The sequence below is a fragment of the Balaenoptera ricei genome, chromosome 14, assembly GCF_028023285.1.
Source record: "Balaenoptera ricei isolate mBalRic1 chromosome 14, mBalRic1.hap2, whole genome shotgun sequence".
NCBI classification, from domain to species: Eukaryota; Metazoa; Chordata; class Mammalia; order Artiodactyla; family Balaenopteridae; genus Balaenoptera; species Balaenoptera ricei.
The window spans coordinates 57,575,212-57,598,838 of record NC_082652.1 but is presented as its reverse complement, the minus strand read 5'-3'; positions in this window follow the sequence as shown (position 1 = coordinate 57,598,838).

The window sequence follows — 23,627 nt, the reverse complement described above, 5'->3', positions numbered from 1 at the left end:
TGAATGTCATTCACTTACAATTTAAAAAAAATGAGGGTTTCTGTAGAGTTGAACAATTAACTGTTCTATTTACATAGTTATACTAACTATAATTCTTTCAAACATATTCTTGAAGAGTCCAACTGAGAAAGGTGCTGTTAGTAGGCTGCTTTTGAAGCTGGGCACTTATTCACAAGGCTCAAATCATAAATTCATGCTGAAAGCTCCCATACTTATTACCTGGCATGTTCAAGCAGAGAAGCATTCTGGGTTGCCGAGGCTCCCTGTATGTTTATAGCTCTAGCTACAGCAGAAAGGGTCCTTGTAAATGTCACAGGAGATAATAATTGCAATGGAAAAGAAAGAAAATGTTTGGAGCCTATGAGAAAAGACCAAATCGTTCCCAATCACAGGACTGGAGAGGTCAAGAAAACATCCTTAGGGCAAGAGAGATGAAACTTCCTTATAGTCAAGAAATTAATGCTGACACCTAGTCAGCTAAGTAAAGTGCAGAGTGAAAAGAGCCAGCCTGGCTGTGTTTTGGCTTATGGATAGAGCTGTGTGTATACAGTCCAAAGAGAAACAAGTGTAAAGATCATCTTGTCACTATAAGTAAAAATCAACCTGCTGCCCAAGGGACCAAGAGCTCAGTTACCGTATGGTCAGTCCCAGCCAGACCTTCACTGTGTGTTATTGATAATAAAGGAAGAAGGTCATTCTCGCTGTGGAGTGGGAGGAGGTGGCTATGGCACTAATGTCCAATTACGTTAATGAACATGAAATTTGGCTCTGTGAGGGCATTTCTTCCCATGCTCCGAATTAGATTTTAGAGGGTAAAATAAGAGATAATAAAAATATTTTCTTCAGAACCATTTTTCTTTGGCTATGGTTATAGGAATATGCATGACAGAAACATAAGTATTCTGGTTTATTAAGCAACCCATATGCACTAAATCCAAGTGTTAAACACAAGGCTGAAATTCTGGAAGGACAGAAGGTCACTGTTATCTCTGTCCTTTGGGGAGGTTACAATCTCAAATGGAATAATTCAGAATGTGTTTACTCGAATTTGGGCTTCTTTTAGAAAGCTAGGGTGAAGAGCTGCCCAGCTGGGGTCTAAAGAAGGGAAAAGCTCTGAAAAGTATAAGCCTGGAACAGGCTATCAATGTCCTCTTTCAAGTGTCCTCAGAGTATTTTCCTCACTAGGTAAGCAACTCTGCCCCTTGGTGAGAGTTATTTCAAAACCTGTGTGATACCTCTGAGGTCCGGTGACAGTGCAGGACTGGGGAGGGAAGAAAATAGAAAACAAACAGAACAAAGACTGAAGCCCAGTGACATGCTGGGATAGGGGCAAGGATACAACAGTAAACAAAACAGAACAAAACTGTGTGGCAGGCAGAACAATTGTTCTCACAGATGTCCATATATCTATTTTTTAAACAAATATTTATCTGTTACGAGTCAATAGAGAAAACTAGTTAATCCCTAGAATATGTGGATATATAACAATATAATGTTACTACATTATACTGTATTACAAAATGGATTGTGTACTTTGTAGATGTGATTAAATTAAGGATCTTGTGATGAAGAGATTATCCTGGATTATCTGGCAGACACACTGTGATTACATGGATTCTTATAAGGGTAAGAGGGAAGCGGGAGAGTCAGAGAAGAAGATGTGATGACAGAAGCAGAGGTCAGATTGATGTGATTGGCCTCTTTGAAGATGGAAGAGGACTACCAGCCAAGGAACATGGACAGCCTCTAGAAAATGGAAAAGGTAAGTAACGAATTCTCCCCTAGAGCCTCCAGAAGAAGCACTAGAGGCTCTGCCTACATCTTGATTTTAGCCCAAAGAGACATCTAACCTTCTGAACTGTAAAATAATAAATTTGTAATGATTAAGCCACTAAATTTGTGGTACTTGGTTAGAGAGGCAATAGCAAACTAATACACAAATGCCTATGGAAGGAATGTGTGTGGCATCACTTTACCACCATTTCATGTAATCTTATCTAAATTAATTCTAAAACTTTATGTTATTGCTTCCCTAAAAACGTGTTCTTCTCCAGTGGACCCAGAAACAGGAAGCAAGAGTAGGGGAAGGGTTGGCTCACTTATTCTTTTGACCTTATTAAAAGTTGACAAAGGATAATTCATCTCACTGATGAAGCAGCTACAGATGGGTGTGTCTGGAATTATATTGAAGTTATATTGGTAACCTGGCTCTATGGTCTGAGGAACTGTGAGATAGACAACTTTTCAGCAACAGCTTAAACTGAAATACATTTCGATCACTGCTGTGCTTGCATGCACACACACACACACACGCAGATTCGTTGTGTACTACAGCACCTCATTTGAACTCCACCACCACTCTATCATATAGGTGCTCTTGTTGTCTCCATGTTAGACATGAAGAAATGGGATTAGAGCATTGGAATGCCTTAAACATGGCCTCTCAGCCACTAAGAGCTGGAGAGGGATTTGATTTGGTGTCAAAGTTCATGCTCTCTTTCTTTACCACACTGCCTCAGGGACTTCTAACTCCCAATAAGGTGGACCTGAATGGTTCATAATAAGCACTCAGTAAGTACTTCCAGACATGACTGGATTGATTCCCCTTTTCAGAAACCTTAAGGTCATGTCTTCCTAGAAAGATATAAGGCATTTATATTATTTGGAAAGAGCAAAAAGGAACATCAAAGGCAAAGATGACTTTTGGAACTTACATGTTCCAGCTAAGATGTCTTTATAATTACAAAGAGCAGATAATTGTTTTCCCTTTCCCTGGCTTGTGCAGACCAACCTCAAATCACTCTACAGCCCACTTCTCCCCCTTCCCCAACCAATTGCAGAATAATTTTATTATCCCAGTGTGAGGAAACATTCTGATTCTGCACACAGAAGAGGAGGCAATTTCACACATCCCAAGGGCTCCCTAGGACTAGTTCTACCTTCCTTTCCACACAGGCCTCTTGCAGATTCTTCCATGTCTCTCATAGCCGCATGGTGCCAGGCAGGGATGCCACACACCACGGCCATCGTAATGGATGGTCGGCTCTTAATAACTGCTGCCTGGTATTAGCACCTGGGAGCTATTTTTGCACATCTTGTAGAATTCAATGACAAAACAAAACAAAAAAACAACAGGCTACATTCTCCTGATGATAGCAGGATTCAGACCCGAACCAACAGTTCCTGTATTGTCATTGAGAATGTAACAACTAAGGCTGTGACTCAGTCCAGTGAGTTGTGTCTAATTTCATCTGTCATCTAATCATGAGAGAAAGAGTATAAAGTGTTGTCCTCCAGTGTATGAAGGTCTTCATTTATTTATTTAATAGATATTTATTTGTCGAGAAGCAATAGAGAAAACTAGTTGAGACTTTGGCCTATGTCCTTGTTCTATTATCAAAAACTGTGTGACTTTGGTTAAGTTTTTAATTTAAATGTTACATCTTAGTTACTTCATCTATAGAATAGAGATAATTATGTCAAAAACCTTATCAGGTTGAGGTGAGGATTAAATGAGCTTCTATGTGTCAAGTGTTTAGAACAGAGTCAGGCACATCATAAGTGCTCAGTAAATGTAGGCCATAAACATCATTTTTCACTGGGACTCCACTAAGTGCACAGGTCTCTGCTGGGCATTGAGGGGAAATAAATAAAGGAGACAAAAAATTTACATCTCAGTGTTTCTCATCTCCATACACAAATTCTTTGAAAAGCTCCCCAGTGTCTATTACATTTATTCTGAACCCCTGTAGCCCAGGCTTTATCTCCAGGACTCTCTTAAAACCTTATGCTCTACTCAAATTAGACAAATCCACATGCTTGATAATGCACCTCACTCTCTTATTTCTACAGCTCTGTACGTGCAATTTGCTTTAATGGAGATGTTGTCTCTACCAGCTGCCCCTCTTGAAATCTGATCAGACTGGCCCATTTAAAAAATACCTCTTCCTAAAAGCATTTCTGGATGTCTCTCCTTTATAGTCTGCACCCTCAGAATGTCTCCCTTTTTCAGACTCCTTTGACACTTTTTACTTGCCTTCTTGTGGTATATATCACTTTCTACTTGGAAGTACAGTTTTTGAGTCCTTTGTTTATCTCTGCCCCTGAGTTATAAGCTGCTTAGGGATTAGTCTGACTAATTCTTCTTTATAGCTCCCACAGCATCTAATTCACAGCCTGGTACATCATAGGTGCTCAATAAATATCTAATGAATAAGTATTTGTTGAAATAATAAATGGTGAAAATATTCATAATGCTAAACTCCCTCTCCATATGTGAGCACATTTGTGTAACTAACACTAAATGATGTGATGGATTTTTAGATATGGTTTATGCAAATCACACAAATGCACACATACACACCTCAATTGACATACTGTATTTGAACAATGGTCACACACTGCTCGCATAACTACATTTTCATAAGATAGAAATAATGTTAATGTTTTCAAGTGTCTTCAGCTCTGAGCAGCCTCTTGGTGGCCTATAGCCATTCAGATTGTCATGGTTATAACAACTGGAGATTTCTGCAGTTAAGGAGACCCCTCTGTGATTGAACCCCAGGTTATATGGATCTGTAACTCCTCCAGAGAGTAGGAATGAGGAAAAAATAATCCAGCTCTGAAAATCAGAAGTGTGAGCTGGGGAAAAGAAAAGGATAAATCCATCCATGGTATAAATCAAGAAATAAATTAAAAGAGAAGACTAGATGGACAGGGGCCAGTGAAGTTGGTAGCTTGTACTATTCCCCAGCTTATGTCAGTTGCCTGAGTTATTTTGTTTTGTTTATTCTTCGACAATCATCAAGGTGCCAGCTTCTCTTCCTCGGTGGAAATAATTTTAGAAGATGAAATCTGTCCCCAAGCCCTGCTTCTGACACAGTTACCATAGAGTAATCAGCAAATACTGCAGCTTTTTGCAGCAACTTGGAATATTACTCATGTCACTGTAATGTCTCCACTTAGCCAGGATGGCAATTCATTTTAATACTTTTGTCTGAAAAGAAAAATGATTTCGATTTTTCTGATCACACATGGGTTCAACTATGTATCAATTTATTTTTAAGTTCTATATTTGTATTCCTGATTTAAGTGCTAACGTAAAATCAAAGAGAGAAAAAAATATCCAAGCAAAAGAGCAAGTGGCAAATAGAGGCAGAAATAAAAAGTTCACAGTCTAAACAACTTATCTTTTAGAATTTGAGCAAATGTTTGGATATTATAATGAATTATTAAATGCTAATAGTTGTAATATTGATTGTTTTATGAATACCCCCAAATTCTTTTATTCCCTTTTTATTGTTATTGCTGTTGTTGGGTTTTTTTCATCTCTTTAGGATAGGATAGAAGCTTATGAATATGAAGTACAAGAAATCTGCAGGAAGGCAGTTCAGAACTGGAATGGTGGGTCGGTGAAGTTGACAGAGCCAGCGTCCTTCCAAGTCATGACTATACTTTCTAGAGAGACCAAAGAAGGACTCTGTGGACTCTCATTAGTCAATCAGTTTGCCCTCATGTTTGCAGATAATGATTTCACTCATTCCCCATTACTTTGTTGAATTGACCCTTTGATCATTATGAAATGTTCCTCTTTACTGCTGATGATACTCTTGTCTGGATGTATACTTTGATATTAATATAAAAACACTTGCTTTCTTATGCTTATTGTTTTCATAGCTTATCTTTTTTTTTGATCCTTTTACTCTGAACCACTCTGGTCGTTTCAAGTGCACATTTTCTAGACAGTACATGCATGGTCATGCTTTGTTTAGCCCAGTCTGAAATCCTTACATTTTAAATTGAGGGTTTAAGTTTTAAGACTTGCTGACATATTCTATTAAATACTGGGTAAACAAAAAAGGATACTTATAAAATACATCTACAGTACAAAGGATAACAATACAAGTAATGCACAGGTTGGCCACCACTAGTTTAAAAATTAAAATATCGCAATTAAATTTGAGACATCCTGTGTGCCCTGCTTTCCATCAATTCCCATCCCACCTGCCCAGAACCACTAATCTGAATTGTGTTTATTCTCTCTTGTGTTTCTCTTTATAGTTTTATAGCAATTGTAGATATTACTAAACAATACATTGTTTAGTTTTCTATATTTTTGATTTTATAACGGTAATAATATTATTGTTTATACTTCTACAATTTGCTATTTTTACTCATATGTATGTTCTGAAGTTTCATACATGTTTTTGCATATATCTGTAGCCTTTTTTCATTTGTATTGCTATGTGGAAATCAATTTAATAAAAAATTATTTTTCTACTGTACTATTGGGCATTTCTGTTGTAAGCAACAGAATCTAAGGGTTTTTGCTTTTACAAGTAGTGTTACTATAAACATTCTTTTATAAAAAACATTTTTTGAGGTAAGATTGACATAAAATAAATATTTTATGCACATATTTAAAGCTTACAGTTTGATATTTTCTGGTATATGTATACATCCATAAAACCATCACCATATTCAAGATTAGGAAAGTATTTATCACTCTCAAAAGTTTTCTTGTGCCCCTTGGCAGTCATTTCCTTCTCCCCTTTCCTGTAACATCCCTATCACCAGGCAAGCTCTAGTCTGCTTTCTGTCACTATAGATTAGTTTGCATTTTCTAGAATTTTGCATAAATGGGATCTTTCTAGAATTTTTTATAAATGGAATCATAAAGTACGTACTCTTTTTTTGTCTATCTTCTTTCACTTTGCCTTATTATTTTGAGATTCATTCATGCTGTTGTGTGTATCAATAGTTCATTCCTTTTTTATTGCTAAGTAGTGTTCCATTAGTATAAGTCACAATTTGTTTATCCATTCACCTTTGATGGGCATTTATGTCATTTCCAGTTTTTGGTTATTACACATAAAACTACTATGAACACTTATGTGCAAGTCTTTCTATGGACATGTGTGTTCATTTTTTCTTGTGGTAAATACCTAGGAGTGAAATGGTGGGGCCATATAGAAGGTGTATGTTTAACTTCTTATGAAATTGCAAACTCTTTCCAAAGTGGTTTTATCATTTTATATTCTCAGAAGTATTTTACAGTTGCTCTGCATTCTCAGCAAAACTTGCTATGTGAAATATTTCTAATTATAGACATTCAAATAGAGATGCCATGATATCTCACTGTGGTTTGAATTTGTTTTCCTAATGACTAATGATGAGCATCTTTTCATGTGATTTTTTTTTTTTTTTTTTGCCATGGATGTATCTTTGGTGAAATATTTATTGAAATCACTTGCCCTGCCTTTTTATTGGGTTGTTGTATTTCTTATTATTGAACTTTGAGAGTTCTTTATAAATTCTGGATTTAAATGTTTTATCGGATATGTGATTTGCAGATATTCTCTCCCAGTTTGTAGCTTTTTTCATTTTCTTAATAGTGTCTTTCAAAGAGGAGAAGTTTTGAATTTTGATGAAGTCAAATCAATCCATTTCTTTTTTTTAGTGAATAGTACATTTGTGGTTGTAAACAAAGAAATCATTGTTAAATCAAGGTCACACAGATTTTCTCTTATGTTTTCCTATGTTTTATAGTTTTAGATTTTACATTTAGGTCTAGGATCATTTTCAGTTAATTTTTATACATGGAGTGAGATTCCATTTTAATTTTTAAAAATTTTTTGCACATGGATATCCAATTGTTTCAATTTGTGTTTAAGAAGATTCCTCTGAAGTGTCTTTGAGACTGTGTCAAGAATCTGTTAAGCGTACATGTGAGAGTCTAATCCACTACACTCCAGTAATCATGGATTTGCTTTTTAGCTATACCTCTAAATGATTGATGGGGATTACAATATGTTTCCTTAACTTGTCAGAGTCTACTTAGAATTAATATTGTACCACCTCAAGGAAAATGTAGGAACCTTAAAATAGTATTATTTCATTTATTCCCTCCCCACTCCATGCTTCGTGCTATTTTTGTCAAATATTTCACATCTACAGACATCTTAAACCTCACAGTGAAACACTACTACTTTTACTGTAAATAGTCAGTTAACTTTTAAAGAAATTGAGGAAAGTAAAAGTGATAAGATTTTATATTTACCTACATATTTACCACTTCCACTGCCATTCTATAAATCTGTTTCCATCTGATGTCATTTGCCTTCAAGATGAATAATTCTTTTGCATTTCTTGTTGTGCAGGTATGCTGACAATAAATTCTTTCAGCTTTTACATATCTGAAGATGTCTTCATTTCATCCTTATTTATTTATTTATTTATTTATGGCTGTGTTGGGTCTTCGTTTCTGTGCGAGGGCTTTCTCTAGTTGCGGCAAGTGGGGGCCACTCTTCATCGCAGTGCGTGGGCCTCTCACTATCGCGGCCTCTCTTGTTGCGGAGCACAGGCTCCAGATGCGCAGGCTCAGTAATTGTGGCTCACGGGCCCAGCCGCTCCGCGGCATGTGGGATCTTCCCAGACCAGGGCTCGAACCCATGTCCCCTGCATTGGCAGGCAGATTCTCAACCACTGCGCCACCAGGGAAGCCGTTTCATCCTTATTTTTAATAGATATTTTCAGTGGATACAATTCTAGATGGACTCTTGTTTTTAAAGCACTTTAAAGATGTCATTTCATTATCATCTGGGTTTCATTGTTTTGATAGTTATTTAAGCCATCATTTTGTATGTAGGCAATGTGCCTTTTTTTTGTCGGCTGCTTTTATGATTATTTTCAGTTTCCAGCCATTTGACTCTTATGTGCCTGGATGTGGTTCTCTTTATATTTATCCTGCATGGAATTCACTCAGATTCCTAAGTCAGTAGTTCAATGTTTTTCACCAATTTTGCCATTATTTCTTCAAATGTTTTCAGCCCTATTCTCTGTTTCTCTTTTTTCAGTGATTTTAGTCATATGCAAATTAGATTTCTTGACTCACAAGTTTCTGATACTCTTTTCATTTATTTAAAAATATTTTTGTCTCTGATTTTTAGGTTTTTAAAATTTTTAATTTTTTTATTGAAGTACAGTTGATATACAATGTTTGATTATTTCTTTCTATGAGTCAGTCAAGTTTTTTAATTCTTTCTTTTATAAATCTCCAATACACTGTTTAAACCCATTCAGTGGCATTATCATTTCACAATTTGTATTTACCAGTTCCAGAATCATCATTTGTTTTATTTTCCATTCCCTATCTATTCCCAAGAGGTGACCATCTTTTCTTTTAATCCTTTGAACATGTTTATAATAGCTGCCTCTTCCCCCAGCTTTATTGAGGTATAATTGACACATAAAATTGTAAGATATTTAAAGTACACAAGTGATGATTTGATATATGTATATATGTATTGTGAAAGGATTCCCCCCAATCAAGTTAATTAACACATTCATCACCTCACATATTTATCTTTTTTTTTTTGGTGAGAATATTTACATTCTACTTTCTTAACAACTTTCAATTATACAATACAGTGGGATCAACTACAGTCACCATGTTACACCTTAGATCCTATTCATATATGAGACTTTTACTAATATAGCTGCTTTTAAACCCCTTGTCTACTAACTCCAGCATATGGGTTGTCCTGGGATCTGTTTCTACTAATTGTTTTCCTTGATTATCAGTTTCATTCTTCTTCTTTGCATGTCCAGTAATGTTTCAATTTTCTGTAGATATAAGGAATGATAAATTGTTGCAAATCTGAATTATGTTGTTTGCCTCCAAAGAGTGTTGACATTTTTTCAGATGGGCAGTTGCTAGCAGATACTTTTGATTCTGTCAAGTTTGATTTCATTTTTTGTTAAGGCTGGTCTTTTTGTTTTGTTCTCAGTTCTGTGGTGTTCTCATGTTCCTTACTCCTATAGCATGGCTTTTCTTGCATTTTAACTGAGTGCCTGAGGTACTCATGTCTCTTAACCGGAACTCTGGCACCTCTCAGCTCTGTGTGATGTGTGATATCTCTACCTAGTTCTCACCCCCATAGCAGGTGGTCTCTGCTATGAGGTAGTTCTCACAGTCTTGTCCTACACACACAATGCCTTTCTCAGCCAAGGCTCTATGGAGAATTCCATGCAGAATTTAGGAGCTTCCTCTCTTCTTAGCTACACCATCTATAGGACTGAACCCAGTAAATCCCAGATGCCTTCAAAGTCCTGAACTCTGTCTTCTAAATTTAGCAAGAAGCTTCTCTGCTTGAGCTCTTCCTCCCTACACAGTAGAGAAGGTACTCACTAGTCCAAGAATCCTAGTGAATGTGGGACTCGTCTCTTGTGTTCCCTTTCTCTTAAGGAGCACCATCTGCTTTTACTTTTATCCATTACTTGAAAACAATGGACTTATATATTTTGACCAGTTTTATAATGGTTTATGATAGGTGGACATACTTTCATTTTTAAGGTAAATTTAGTTGAAAGCTAGAAAAAATGCTGCAATAAATGATATTTAAGGCTGTTTATGGAGGGAAATAAGGGGGAACAATTTATTGCAGGAATTTCTTTGCATAAAATTAAGAAGACAATTGTTTAAGGGTGGCTGATGACATAAAAATGTTGCAAATAATTGAATGATAAATATTCATGTCTGTCTGGCTGTAAAATTCTAAAAAGGCGAAAGGGTGAAAAAAACTAGGAGTAGAGAGATTTGTATAATTATGACTTTAATAATGAGACACAGATGACGGTGTAGAAAGAAAACTACATGATTCAGGAAACCTGGCTTGAAGTCTCTGTTGATCTAATAACTCTGGGTGAGGCAATTAACTTCTCTAAGTTTTGTCCCCCAACACTTGGATGTAGTAATACTTACATATATGCCATTAAGGATTGTGCAAGAGTCAAAAGAGATCGGGAATGTAGACACAGTGTAAATTCTGAAGTTGTACAAAAGTAAATTCTTATCTTTATTTTCAGTACTCTGCAGAAGTCACCACACATTGATTTTTCCATTGATTTCACTGCTATATGGATACTATCACTGCTATATGGATTATAAAAGGATTAGAAATAGTTTGTTCATCAGAGCCCTAGGAAAACACTAGAGTCCTTGTTATAAATGGAAGATTGTTAGGGTTATCCATTTGAACCTTCTTCTGGACCACTTTTGACTTTTTTAGAGGAATTATTTTTGGAGATAAAAAATATATATATCTTGAAATGTCTTCAACTACAGGTTTGTGTAGAAATTAGCCTATTGTTCCATGTGTGGGGAACATTTTGGAAAGTCAGATTTTGCCTGTGTGAAATATAGGAAACAGTGGAAAATGGAATGGTCAGTCAATTATCTACCTGATACCTACTGGTTTGATAACTTATTTTTATTAGACTTTATATTTGAGGTGGATTGAGTAAATGCTTTCTCTCAAACATATTCAGACAAGAGAGAAAAGCCAGGAGCTAGTTCCCTGGTTTGTAAACTTAGCTGGCCCACTTGAGTGGTGGCTGATAGAGATCCAGGGTATAGGTGATACAGGCTGGATGCCTGTCACTTCAACTTTTCATCAAGATGTGACTTGCTGAATCCTCGTGTGGGGTTTATGAACTTCATTTATCTTTGATTCCACTAACTTTGAGGCAAGAGAAGAGAGTTATTCCTTGTGTATAGGAAAATATGTAGAATCAGTTATGACTAAATCTTTAGGAAAAAGATAAAAACTTAAAAAAAAAGTTAATACTTATTTTATAAAGAAGGAGGATTGTCTTACCCACAGCATATGCCCAAAGAGCTCTCCTAGCAAAACACCTTGCATACAGTTGGTGCTCAAAAATGTTTCATGATTAAGCTCATGTTGTCTATAAAAAAATTAGAATTTTTTTTTTATCCTGAAAGAAAATATTTGGCAGAAATTAAGTAACAAATGTCTAAATAATATAACACATGGTATGAAAATTGTTGTCACATCTGCACAGAAGGTGAAAATTTATTTTCTTGTATATGGTAGTGTGGTTAAGATTAGGTGGGCCAAAGTGAAATTTGGGTGTGTGAGGACAGGTTATGCCTGATCCCCCACTCCCAGCCCTTAGTGTAGCCATCTGTTTTCATGCTTTGTTATCCCTGAGGGTGTGTGTTTGGGTATTGAGGAGGAGGCTGGAATGGGAAGCACCCTGCTCTCCATTTTCAGGGGACTCTTTAGCAAAAGATGCTTGAGACTTGGGGCACCAACTTTGTCACCTGGATGCAAGGTTAGGGAGAGCAAGCCAAGTTGGAGAGAGGAACATTCTTTCCATGTTTCAAGGAACGACATGGCCAAGTTCACGAGGACCTGGGGAGAGGTGAGGCAGTGTGGCAGGGAGGCAATGCTCTCTCAGAATACCTCATCAGCGGTGGTGGTGGAGAGGTGCTGCTCGCGGTGTCCTGGTCAGTGGAGCCCTTCAAAGAGCTGAGAGAGAAAGGGCAGTGTGAATTTATTCCTGAACAAACATGAGCTGAGACTCACCCTGGGGCCTCCTAGAAATAACTGAGATGATTGTAGACCTTGGGATGTGGGCCAAGGGAATGAAGAATGAGAATCTATAGCTCTTCAGCTATGGCTGCAGGCCAGGAAATTTTTATTATTAATATTAATGTGACCTCATTTTACCCACAGACTGCTGAGACTAGGAAATTCAGGTTGCACATAGTGTATTTATTTTCAAAGCATTTTTTCTCATTATATTATTATATGAGACTTGTGATTAGAGCCATCCCTTCAGTATATGGAGCCAAGGCCAAATCTCATTGTGTTAGTCCTTTGTCTCCAGCTCTCTCAAGAGAAGTCAGGTTATAGTGGATATCAAGAGAATCCTTGTGGAGAATAAAAATCACAACAAACACATTATGGAAGAAGTGGATGCTCACTCTTCCCCCTGCTTTGCTCAGATGGTGCTTGTGAGGGAAGAGAAGGGGTAGAATGTGTGGGCAACACGGGCTCAGTCTGAGTGTCAGCTCTGTGCTCCTGGGTCCAGGCATGCGGGGTGGGATGGAAAAACCCTGGAGAGGTCCTTCTATGAAACACCATTAGATGTTTCAACCACTAGACTGTTACTCCGTGATATGGGCTGAATTGTGTCTCCCTCACATTCATACGTTGAGCTCCCAACCCCAATACCTCAGACTGTAACAATATTTGGACATTAGGTCTTTAAAGAGGCAATTAAGTTAAAATGAGACCATTAGGGCGTGGCCCTAATCCAGTATGACTGGAGACCTTACAAGAAGAAGAGGAGATACCAGAGGTGAGTGTGCAACAGAAGGACACCACGTGATGAGGCAGCAAGATGGTGGTCATCTGCAAGACAAAGAGGGAGGTCTCTGAGGAAATTATCTCTGCCCACATCCTGATCTTGGACTTTCAGACTCCAGAAATGTGAAAGAATGTATTTCTGTTGTTTAAGCCACCAGTCTATGGTATTTTGTTATGGTAGCCCTAACAAATTAATGCACTCTGTAATGAGAGAGATGTTTTCTGTCCTATTTCCTGCTGTATGTCTGACACCTATAAAAGTTCCTGGCACACAGTAAGCATTCAAGAGCTCTTTGCTGAGTGAATGAATGAAAGACTGGATAAGGCACTTGCTGGGGAATCTTTCATATCAAGGACATATTTGTCCCAGGATGAGGGGCCTGCTTTGAGTTCTTGTGTCTCTTATTTTCTTCTAGCCTAAAATCGAAGTCATACTCCCCAATTCAAAACCTTCCATGACCTGAATTTTCACTTATACAGTGCTAATTTTCAATGTTCTTCTCTATAAGGCCTTCGCATCAGTGATTTGCCTAGAGATTATTCCCAACACAGAATGATGGTCACATCATTGATCAGGTCATTCTCCAATCTCTTGGACACATGCCTGTGCCTCTTCTTTAGGCCTAACTCATGTTGTACCAGCTTCCTGGTATCTTGGAGTCTCTTCTGACTATCACATTCCTGCTCTGGAATCCCGTGGTACTTATTACCTATATTATTCACCTGGAAACAGCACCTGCTACCTATGTTAACATTTATCTTATTACATAACTCTACCTCTTAATATGAATAAGACTTGACATAATCAGCATTTAGATTCAGAAATAGTCATGATGATGTTAGATTCTGAAACAATCATGCTGGTGGTGGTGCTGATGACAAAGAAGAAAGTTCTCCTGACACAGCTCTGAGAGCAAAATAGCTCTGACCACGCTATTCCACCATGTCAGCTGCAATAGGAGATTGAGTTGAATTTTTCAATAGTAGCAATTGTGGCCATACTGCCATCAAATGTCATTATGAATGTCCATATCAGTCCTTCATACTGATACAGCATCATTAACCATCTCCAGGTGTCCCAAAGGAGTCAAACAACAATTTCTCCTGAGGGTACCTGAAAGTACTAAGTCAAGGCCTTAGGGTAAATGGACCATAGTCTGGCACTAGACCAACAGTGAATACACAAAGCAAGACTTGCAGGCTATTAGGATGATAATTGCTTATAGAATTGCTAGAGCATGGCATCTTTTCAGATGAGTCTACCTGAGAAATTCAGCTCTGGTACACCCGAGGAGTGACTGAAATAAATTAGGAGATGGGAAAGATTCAGACTGCATCAAGCTTAGATGAGCCAGGGGAAGTGAATCAGATAAATACATTAACACACACACACACACAGTGACAGATGAGACAGATGACATTTTATGCTCCTTTAAACTGACGAAGATCAGACAAATTAGAAATAGCTGTAGACAAGTTCAAGAACGTCTTTCTAGTGTGTACTGAAAAGGAATCTTAAGGAGTAGAGATGGGAAGTTGCTCTGGAAAATGGAAAATGGGGTAATGGAAAGAATATTCCAAGAGTCAAATCCCTGTGCCCAACTGTTATAAACTTTAAGAAGATAGTTTTAAATGTAATGTCTTGAAATATGGTATAATATTTTCAAAGGCTGTCAGGCCAACAAAAAGTAAAATTAAAAACTAAGACATTTCTATGGAACTTGAATATTGTAGATACTAAGTAATAGTAATAGTATATAACCTTACAGATGCAAGTGTCCTATTTTTAGCCTAATCATAAAATATGAAGTTATTAATTTAAGCCATAATTCAAATCATGAACAACATCCCATAGATACTAACTTTTATTGCCTCTGTTTTTAGTCTATATTTTTAGTGTGGCTAATGATTATTAGATGTCAATATTTGCAGAAAAAAAGTATATATTATTTACTTAGATTTTGATTACATTTAGATCATAGAAGGCTTCTGATTCTAAGTTAAGTTTTCATAACTAGTAGACAAAAATCCACCACCTGGCTTGGATAGTGTCTGTAAGGGGGGAGAAGGGTTTTCCTCCATGCAGATGTAGGTGAGTGTATGTTTTTCTGATGTATGTTTGTTTCATCTTATTCTGGAAGTCTGGAAAGCTGAGAGATGAAATGAGGTAGCAGACAAGGAAAGAAGTGAAATTGAAATACGTGGCTGATGGCCACATATTTTGAAGGTGTATTAATTTTTAGATACCAATGGCAAAGTAAGTTAACCTTTAAGTGGAGAGGAAAGAAAACGTGAAGGTCAGAGGTCATTGGCATTTCCACCTCCCTGAGTTTTTATGCTTTGATGGAGAAGAGCTTTGCATTGCTTAGTCATCATGAACGTCACACTTTTTTTTTTTGTTTGTTTGTTTGTTTTTTAACATCTTTATTGGAGTATAATTCCTTTACAATGGTGTGTTACTTTCTGCTTTATAACAAAGTGATCAGCTTTACATATACATATATCCCCATATCTCCTCCCTCTTGCGTCTCCCTCCCACCTTCCCGATTCCACCCCTCTAGGTGGTCACAAAGCACAGAGATGATCTCCCTGTGCTATGTGGCTGCTTCCCACTAGCTATCTATATTACATTTGGTAGTGTATATATGTCCATGCCACTATCTCGCTTTGTCCCAGCTTACCCTTTCCCCTTCCCATGTCTTCAAGACCATCCTCTACATCTGCATCTTTATTCCTGTCCTGCCCCTAGGTTTTTCAGAAACTTTGTTTTTCTTTTTTTAGATTCCATATATATGTGTTAGCATACGGTATGTTTTTTCTCTTTCTGACTTACCTCACTCTGCATGACAGACTCTAGATCCATCCACCTCACTACAAAAAACTCAATTTAGTTTCTTTTTATGGCTGAGTAATATTCCATTGCATATATGTGCCTCATCTTCTTTATCCATTCATCTGTTGATGAACACTTAGGTTGCTTCCATGTCCTGGTTATTGTAAATAGAGCTGCAATGAACATTGTGGTACATGACTCATTTTGAATGATGGTTTCTCAGGGTATATGCCCAGTAGTGGGATGGCTGGGTCGTATGGTAGCTCTAGTTTTAGTTTTTAAGGAACCTCTGTACTGTTCTCCATAGTGGTTGTATCAATTTACATTCCCACCAACAGTGCAAGAGGCTTCCCTTTTCTCCATACCCTCTCCAGCATTTATTGTTTGTACATTTGTGATGATGGCCATTCTGACTGGTGTGAGGTGATACCTCATTGTAGTTTTGATTTGCATTTCTCTAATGATTAGTGATGTTGAGCATTCTTTCATCTGTTTGTTGGCAATCTGTATATCTTCTCTGGAGAAATGTCTATTTAGGTCTAATGTCCATTTTTGGATTGGGTGGTTTGTTTTTTTGATATTGAGCTGCATGGGCTGCTTGTAAATTTTGGAGATTAATATTTTGTCCGTTGCTTCGTTGGTAAATATTTTCTCCCATTCTGAGGGTTGTCTCTTCATCTTGTTTACGGTTTCCTTTGCTGTGCAAAAGCTTTTAGGTTTCATTAGGTCCCATTTGTTTATTATTGTTATTATTTCCACTTCTCTAGGTGGTGGGTCAAAAAGGATCTTGCTGTGATTTATGTCATAGGGAGTTCTGCCTATGTTTTCCTCTAAGAGTTTGAAAGTGTCTGGCCTTACATTTAGGTCTTTAATCCATTTTGAATTTATTCTTGTGTATGGTGTTAAGGAGTGTTCTAATTTCATTCTTTTACATGTGGCTGTCCAGTTTTCCTGGCACCATTTATTGAAGAGGCTATCTTTTCTCCATTGTATATTCTTGTCTCCTTTTTCAAAAATAAGGTGACCATATGTGTGTGGGTTTATCTCTGGGCTTTCTATCCTGTTCCATTGATCTATATTTCTGCTTTTGTGCCAGTACCATACTGTCTTGATTACCGTAGCTTTGTAATATAGTCTGAAGTCAGGGAGCCTGATTCCTCCATCTCCATTTTTCTTTCTCAAGATTGCTTTGGGTATTCGGGGTCTTTTGTGTTTCCATACAAATTGTGAAATTTTTTTGTTCTAGTTCTGTGAAAAATGCCACTAGTACTTTGATAAGGATTGCACTGAACCTATAGATTGCTTTGGGTAGTATCATTATTTTCACAATATTGATTCTTCCAATCTAAGGGCCTGGTGTATCTCTCCATCTGTTTATATTACCTTTGATTTCTTTCATCAGTGTTTTATAGTTTTCTGAGTACTGGTCTTTTGCCTCCTTAGGTAGGTTATTCCTAGATATTTTATTCTTTTTTTTTTTTGCAAGGGTAAATGGGATTGTTTCCTTAATTTCACTTTCTGATCTTTCATTGTTAGTGTATAGGAATGCAAGTTATCTCTGTGCATTAATTTTGTATCCTGCAACCTTACCAAATTCATTGATTAGTTCTAGTAGTTTTCTGGTCTCATATTTAGGATTTTCTATGTATAGTATCATGTCATCAGCAAACAGTGATGGTTTTACTTCTTCTTTTCCAATTTGTATTCCTTTTATTTCTTTTTCTTCTCTGATTGCTGTGACTAGGACTTCCAAAACTATGTTGAGTAATAGTGGCCAGAGTGGACGTCCTTGTCTTGTTCCTGATCTTTAAAGAAATGCTTTCAGTTTTTCACCATTGAGAATGCTGTTTGTTGTGGGTTTGTCGTATATGGCTTTTATTATGTTGAGGTAAGTCCCCTCTATGCCCACTTTGTGGAGAGTTTTTATCATAAATGGGTGTTGAATTTTGTCAAAAGCTTTTCTGCATCTATTGAGATGACTATATATTTTTTTGTTTAATTTGTTAATATGGTGTATCACATTGAGTGTTTTGTGTATATTGAAGAATCCTTGCATCCCTGGGTTAAATCCCACTTGATCATGGTGTATGATTCTTTTAATGTGCTATTGGATTCTGTTTGCTAGTATTTTGTTGAGGAATTTTGCATCTATGTTCATCAGTGATATTGATCTATAATTTTCTTTTTTTGTGATATCTTTGTCTGGTTTTGGTATCAGGGTGATGGTGGCCTCATAGAACAAGTTTGGGAGTGTTCCTCCCTCTGCAGTTTTTTGGAAGAGTTTGAGAAGGATAGGTGTCAACTCTTCTCTAAGTGTTTGATATAATTAGCCTGTGAAGCCATCTGGTCCTGGACTTTTGTTTGCTGGAAAATTTTTAATTACAGTTTCAATTTCATTACCTGTGATTGGTCTGTTTATATTTTCTAATTCTTCCTGGTTCAATCTTGGAAGGTTGTGCTCTTCCAAGAATTTGTCCATTTCTTCCAGGTTGTCCATTTTATTGGCATACAGTTGCTTGAGTATTCTCTTCTGATCTTTTATATTTCTGTGGTGTCAGTTGTAATGTCTCCTTTTTCATTTCTAATTTTATTGATTTGAGTCCACTCTTTTTTTCTTGATGAGTCTGGTTAAAGGTTTATCAATTTTGTTTATCTTCTCAAAGAACCAACTTTTAGTTTTATTGATCTTTGCTATTGTTTTCTTTGTTTCTATTTCATTTATCTGTGCTCTGATCTTTATGATTTCTTTCCTTCTACTAATTATGGGTTTTCTTTGTTCTTCTTTATCTAGTTGTTTTAAGTGTAAGGTTAGATTGTTTATTTGACATTTTTCTTGTTTCTTGAGGTGAGCTTGAATTGCTATGAACTTCCCTCTTAGAACTGTTTTTGCTGCATCCCACAGGTTTTGGATCATCGTGTTTTCATTGTCATTGGTTTCTAGGTATTTTTTAAATTTTTCTTTGATTTCTTCAGTGATCTCTTGGCTATTTAGCAGTGCACTGTGTAGCCTCCATGTGTTTGTATTTTTTTACAGTTTTTTTCCTGTAATTGATATCTAGTCTCATAGCATTGTGGTCGGAGAAGATGCTTGATATGATTTCAAATTTCTTAAGTTTACCAAGGCTTGATTAGTGACCCAAGATGTGATCTATTCTGGAGAACGTTCCTTGTGCACTTGAGAAGAAAGTGTATTCTTCTGCTTTCAGCTTGCTTATTTATTTTCCATCTGGATGATCTGTCTATTGGTATAAGTGGGATGTTAAAGTCCCCCACTATTGTGTTACTCTCAATTTCTCATTTTATGGCTGTTAGCATTTGCCTTATGTAATGAGGTGCTCTTATATTGGGTGCATAAATACTTATAATTGTTATATTTTCTTCTTGGATTGATCCCTTGATCATTATGTAGTGTGCTTCCTTATCTCTTGTAACAGTCTTTATTTTAAAGTCTATTTTATCTGATATGAGTATTGCTACTGCAGCTTTCTTGTGATTTCCATTTGCATGGAATATCTTTTTCCATCTCCTCAATTTCAGTCTGTATGTGTTTCTAGGCCTGAAGTGGGTTTCCTCTAGACCACATGTATAACGGTCTTGTTTTTGTATCCATTCAGCCAGTCTGTGTCTTTTGGTTGGAGCATGTAATCCATTTACATTCAAGGTGATTATCAATATGTGTGTTCCTATTACCATTTTGTTAATTGATTTTGGTTTGTTTTTGTGGGTCTTTTTCTTCTCTTCTGTTTCCTGCTTAGAGAAGTTCCTTTAGCATTTGTTGTAAAGCTGGTTTGGTGGTGCTGAATTCTCGTAGCTTTTGCTTGTCTGTAAAGCTTTTGATCTCTCCATTGAACCTGAATGAGATCCTTGCCAGGTAGAGTAATCTTGGTTGTAGTTTTTTTCCCTTTCATCACTTTAAATATGTCCTGCCACTCCCTTCTGGCTTGCAGAGTTTCTGAAAGATCAGCTTTTAATTTTATGGGGAGTCCCTTGTATAGTATTTATTGCTTTCCCTTGCTGCTTTTAATATTTTTCCTTTGTATTTAATTTTTTTTACTTTGATTAATATACGTCTCAGCATGTTTCTCTTTGGGTTTATCCTGTATGGGACTCTCTGTGCTTCCTGGACTTTTGATTATTTCCTTTCCCATGTTAGGGAAGTTTTCAACTGCAATATCTTCAAATATTTTCTCAGACCCTTTCTTTTTCTCTTCTTATTCTGGGACCTCTGTAATTCAAATGTTGGTGCATTTAATGTTGTCCCAGAGGTGTCTGAGACTTTCCTCAGTTCCTTTCATTTTTTTTTTTAAATGCTGCTCCCCAGCTGTTATTTCCACCATTTTATCTTCCAGCTCACTTATCCATTCTTCTGCCTCAGTTATACTGCTCTTGATTCCTTCCAGAGTATTTTTAATTTCAATTATTATATTGTTCATCACCGTTTGTTTGCTCTTTAGTTCTTCTAGATCCTTGTTAAACATTTCTTGTATTTCCTCCTTTCTGTTTCTGAGATTTTGGATTATCTTTACTATCATTACTCTGAATTCTTTTTCAGGTAGGTTGCCTATTTCATCCTCATTTATTTTTCTTGTAGGTTTTTACCTTGCTCCTTTTTCTGTAACATTTTTTTTTTGTCATTTCTTTTTTTTTTTTTTTTATGGGTGGGGCTGTATTTTTGTCTTGCTTGTTGTTTGGCCTGAGGCATCCAGCACTGAGTTTGCAGGCAGTTGGGTAGAACTGGGTCTTGGTGTGAGATGAGGACCTCCGGGAGGCCTCACTCCGATTAATATTCCGTGGGGTCTGAGGTTCTCTATTAGTCCAGTGGTTTGGACTCAGCACTCCCACCACAGGAACTTGGGCCCAACCTCCGGCCTGGGAACCAAGATCCCACAAGCCACATGGCGTGGCAAAAAAAAAAAAAGGAGAAAAATAGGAGCAGTACAATAACAATAAAAAATAAAATAAATTTAGAAAAATAAAAGATTTATTAGAAAAAATATAAATGAATCAACAACAACAAGGTAAAACAGAACCCCAACCTAAAAGAAGAAAAAAGAAAAAAAAAAAAAAGGCCTTGGTTATGGGGAACAGAGTTTAGGCAAGGGGTGGAACTTTGACAGCCATGACGTTTGAGTGTGGAGTGAGGCCTAGGATCAGGACCCATGCATCTGGAAAAGGCCTTGGGGGTGGGGCCTAGGCAGGGACATGTTCAAGTGTGGGGTGGCGCTTCTGCTTAGGACCTGTGCAGAAGGGGAGAGGCAGCACATGTGGAGAGTGTAGTTCTGGAGTTTGGAGATAAGACCCTGGGTGAGGGTGTTTGGGTGTATTTTAGGCCCAGCATTGTTGGAGGGGGTCTCAGAGGGGATCTCCATGTGTAGAGGTAGGGCCCTGGGTGGGGGTGTAGGGACGGGGCTTGGGCTCTGTAAAGTAGGAGGGAGGCTCTGAGAGCAGAGGATTAGGCCCAGGAGCCCAACAGGCTCCCCTGTGCCTATGTGAACAGGGAAAGCACTGGCCCATTCCCTTCTGTTCCTTCACACCCCTCCACCAGGGTCTCCCCCATCGCCGCTGGACCCCTAACCATGTGTGGGTCCTGCTACGTGTAGAAACTCCTCCCCTCCCCCAGCCACCCTTCAGGGGTGGCCTGTCCTGTAGGTCTGTCCTTTACTTTTGCTCCCCATTCCCTCCCTCCCACTTCCTCAGGACCTGCATGGCTGGAGGGGGCCTCAGTGAGCAGAGGATCAGGCCCGGGATCTCAGCAGGTTCCCGGGGGCCCAAGTGGGCAGGGGAAACCTGGCCATGCTCCCTTTTGATTCTCTGCCCTCCCAGTGGTCCCCCTATTTCCCCCTTCAGGTGTGGGGTCCCCTCCCCTCCCCCAGCTGCCCCTCAGGGGCCCCAGTCCTGTCCCACCTCCACTTCTCCTCCCCCTTCACTCCCCACCCATGCCCCATATCCTACCTAGTCACTGGGGGTTCCTCTCATCTCCTTAGTTGTCCGTGGTCCCCCACCGGTGCCTGGTAGGTGTCCTAGTTGTGCAGAGATGCAAATTCTGTGTCCTCCTAGTCCGCCATTTTTTTTTTTTTTTTTTACTTTTAAACAACTGTTTCTACAAACCGTGATCTAAGAAAATTTATTTAGGGTTTTACATTTAGGAAAACTTTTACTAAGGGTGTTTACTTCTGGATTCATAAATCCATATGATATAGAAACTTCAACTTTATACAAAAAACAGGCTTCGGTATTTCTTAATGAAAACCTCATGGCATTATGTATTAGTTTTGTCTGGTAAGGAATCATAATCAGAAAATACACTGTGCATTAAAACTGCTTATCTGGAACAATCTTAACGCATAGCAGGTTGAAGGGAGGTTCAACATGGCAGAGATGTAGATGTGAGAGGTGGAATGGTGAGTGTGGAAGGTACTGCCGAGTGTTTAGGGGTGTTGGAGGAGCAGTGGATTACATGCAGTTTGGTGTTCCTGCTACACAAAAGTAGTGTCAGAGAACCTTGAGCCATGAGACTTGAGTGGTAAGCAGGAGCCAGATCCTGAGTGGCCAGGGTGCCCCTCTGAGCAGCAAATCCATGGTAGCATTCAGTGAAGAGGGTCAGGGTCAGATTGGTATTTTATTAAGACTACCACCCTCTGCAATGGAAATTTGGGGTTTATTTTCTCAGTTGAGGTTCATGGCCATGACACCACTGTTAATTGTGAATCCACTTAAGTACGAAGTCCATCCACCCAGGTTATTAGGACTTGTGACTAATATCATATGTTCTGGGGAGAACTACTACTATATGATTAAAGGTGGTATATTCTCAAGTCATTCAAATACGTTGACTAATTACTGAAGATCTTCTTGATGTTTTCTCTATCACAGGTTGGAGAAAAGGAATAGATCTGTCTAGGTGGGAGAACTGCTAAAACCATAAAAGAAACTAGTATCTCAAGTGTATTTGAGGCTCATATTTTTGAAGATGGAGAGATAAGGGGCAGTAAGACAAAGAAAAGAACAAAAAAGTTTCCCTCCTTTTTTGTATTCATTAGCAAAGATAAATAAATAGATCAGTCAATCAATCAATCCTTATTGTTTTTCTAATTAGAAGTTAATTTTGATTTCCCTAAATATCTATCATTGTTCTTTAGGCAGAAGGCGTGTGAAGGAAATTTAAAATATTGACCAGCAAAGGAAGATGTGGCAGCTGTCTTGGAAATAAATCAATTAAAGCTTCATAATTATCTAGCCAGTGACACCTGTCCTAAACCACCTTGATCCTCTGGATGTCAAAGTGGGAGACTGGAAGAAATAGTTGTCACAACTTGCTACAGGAGTTTTCTTTCATTGGTTGTCCAGAAAATAAATGGTGTCACTGTGTGATACTAATGATTAGAAAGTGTTTGGGAAAACAGGAAAGGAAAAGAGAGATTTAAGACATAGTAAACTTGATTCAGACCCATGATCTGGAATCTGGGCCTGGGAAAACCCAGAGAGTACATATGTGACTTTGCTCAAGTGTCATATTGACAATTTGGAGATTCATCAACTGGGGAGGTCATTAGATGCTCCCTTTATTGCACTATTCTCTTTTAGGTGTGCAGTGATGACCAGCTTTACAGAATAGAGAT